Source organism: Cucurbita moschata, unplaced genomic scaffold, assembly GCF_002738365.1.
Source record: "Cucurbita moschata cultivar Rifu unplaced genomic scaffold, Cmos_1.0 Cmo_Scf00176, whole genome shotgun sequence".
NCBI lineage: Eukaryota > Viridiplantae > Streptophyta > Magnoliopsida > Cucurbitales > Cucurbitaceae > Cucurbita > Cucurbita moschata.
This window is the reverse complement of record NW_019268692.1, coordinates 16,545-19,579: the sequence shown is the minus strand read 5'-3', so window position 1 is coordinate 19,579 and position 3,035 is coordinate 16,545. Positions and strand designations below refer to the sequence as shown.

Below are 3,035 nucleotides of genomic sequence, written 5' to 3'. Positions count from 1 at the left end.
AAATACGAGTACGTTATGCATATGCGTGAAGGTACATGCACAAGTGGTCTAGTGGTAGAATAGTACCCTGCCACCTTGTAGACCGGAATTCAATTCTCGTCTCTTGCATCTTGAAGATTAGCTATGATTATTATATTAGTGCATAATGTTCAAACTTGTGTTTGTCACAATATCGTTTATATTTATAGAATTTACGAGTAGCACTATCGAGCTTTTTCTTTTTTTCAATCGTAGGTGAACCTAAAAGTTAAAGGGCTTCAGAAGAACTGCATGACCAAAATACGAGTAAGTTATGGATATGCCTGAAGGTACATGCACTAGTGGTCTAGTGGTAGAATAGTGTTCTGCCATGGTACAGACCTGACTTTGATTCTCGGCTGGTGCATCTTGAAGATTGGCAATGATGATATTAGTGCATGATGTTTCAAACTTGGGTTTGTCACAATATCATTTATATTTATAGAATTTACAAGTAGCACTATCGAGCTTGTGGTCTAGTGGTAGAATAGAACCTTGTCACGGTACAGACCCAAGTTCAATTCTTGGCTGGTGCATCTTGAAGATTTGTAATAATGATATTATCGAGCTTTTTCTTTTTTTAAATCATGAGGTGAAATTAAAAGTTTGCTTCTGAAGAACTGCATGACCTAAATATGAGTACGCTATGGATATGCCTGAAGTATATGCACAAAGTAGCATTATTAAGATGAAATTGATCCGGAAAAAATAAATAGAATGACCTAGGCGTAAATGCTACAAATTAGATGATTGAGATACTTGATTAGTTAAAGAAGGTGACACAACATTTCAAGTCATTGGTAGCCAATCATCTTCCCCTTAGCCAAGTCCTGCATAACACAAGAATGCATAACACAAGAATCAGGATAGAAGGTGACACAACATTTCAAGTCATTGGTAAGTTTGCTAATGGACAACATGTTTAAATTGAATGGAGACACACATAAAATATTGTTTAATTTAAGGCCAGGATTAAAGAAAACATTGACCGTAAGTGACACATGTGCTGTTCCTTCGTTAGGCAATTTTATTGCAAATGTTTGCAGCCTTTGGTTCAGTCATAACAAAAGTTTTGGATACTATATGATTCGAAGCTCCACTATCGAGAATCCATGAATTAGAACTAACAGAGTTAATGGATAATGTAGATACTAGAAATAATCCATGAATTAGATTTGTCACGACCCAATTTTTGAGATTTCAAGAAATGGAACTGCAGCGAAAAGATAAATTTTGAAAAGACAAACAGCACCTGTTCAAAGAGAATACAACTAATTGATGTCCCACGTGAAATACAAGTAACAAACATTCCGGGTCGACACCCCTCTACTAGTGTCTCTTCAAGACTACTATTCATAAAACCATAAAGTCGTTTTGAATAAGTGGCGAAGGTGTGTGCTTGCTAATCACACACTGTTTCCCTCCAAGATTTGATGAAAAGAATTCAAAATCGAACCCAAAAAATTATACAACTAATTCATGGCCCAGGTCGAATACAACTAAAACACTCCGGGTCGACACCCCTCTATGATAGTAGAGCTCCAAAGCATCTCCCCACCTTGACCAGTACACTAGAAAAGGAGAAACGTGTAAGTATAAAAATTTACTTAGGAATCAACCTACTTGTAGGCCCTCATCGCTTCCTTCTAATACTAGGTTTCCACGACTTTCCTTTGGTCTATAGGACGTTGGGCTTACCCTTTACTGCGCTCTAAGCTACCGTGTATGTCCCGAAGTTCTAATTGATTCCTCATTAATCATCTACCTTTGTTGTCCCTAGTGCCTCTTCGATATTCGTTCCTAAAACAAAAAAGTTGCTTTGGGCGAGTGGTTAAGGCGTGTGCCTGCTAAGTACATGGGATTTCCCTTCGAGAGTTCGAACTTCTCAGGTGATGAAAAGATAAATATTTTACACTTTAATCAACACTCCGAGTCGAAACCCCTTTGTGGTAGTAAAGCTCCCGAGCAGCTCCCCACCTTGACCAGTACACTAGAAAAAATCATCGCTTCCTTCTTCTACTAAGTTTCCATCTCCCCACCTTGACCAGTACACTATTAAAGGAGAAAGGTGTAAGTATACAAATATACTTAGTAACCAACCTACTTGTAGGCCCTTTGTAAGTCCCGAAGTTCTAATTGATTCCTCATTAATCATCTACCATTGTTGTCCCTAGTGTCTCTTCGAGATTTGTTCCTAAAACAAAAAGTTGCTTTGGCCGAGTGGTTAAGGCGTGTGCCTGCTAAGTACATGGGGTTTCCCCACGAGAGTTCAAATCTCTCAGGCGACGAAAAGTTTATTTTTTTGTACTAGCCAAAGGCCACCGCTAAAACATGTTGTCCACTTTGGCTCGTTACTTCACGACCTCATAGAGGTATTCACACCTTTATGTGTGGAATGTTTTGTTCCCTCTCAAATATGTTGAATCTGGGATGGAAGCGATGAAAAGATAAAATTTTTTACACTTTAAAAAACATACAACACCTGGGTCAGAAATTTCAAAGTTATTTACATACTGGAAAAATGGCTTGGAATACAAAAGAATTCAAAATCAACCGAAAAAATTATACAACTAATTGAAGTCCGAGGTCTAATACAACTAACGTACACTCCGAGTCGACACCCCTTTGTGATAGTAGAGCTCCCGAGTATCTCCCCGCCTTGACAAGTAACTGAACTAGAAAAGGAGAAAGGTGTAAGTATAAAAATATACTTAGTAACCAACCTACTTGTAGGCCCGCATAGCTTCCTTCTACTACCAGGTTTCCACGACTTTCCTTTGGTCTACAGGAAGTTTGGGTATACCCTTTACTGTGCTCTAAGCTACCGTGTAGATCTCGAAGTTCTAACTGATTCCTCATTAATCATCTACCTTTGTTGTCCCTAGTATCTCTTCGAGATTCAATCCTAAAATAAAAAAGTTGTTTTGAACGAGTGGTTAAGGCGTGTGCCTACTAAGTACATGGGGTTTCCTCGCGAGAGTTTGAATCTCCTAGGCGACGAAAAGTTCATTTTTTTG

The 3,035-nt window shown here is 38.5% G+C and overlaps 1 non-coding gene across 1 annotated transcript; it reads left to right on the top strand.

The window, feature by feature from the left end:
- Positions 1–2,224: 2,224 nt before the first annotated feature.
- Positions 2,225–2,306, top strand: TRNAS-GCU. The gene has a single exon. It is a non-coding gene; the product is annotated as a tRNA-Ser (tRNA).
- Positions 2,307–3,035: the final 729 nt, after the last annotated feature.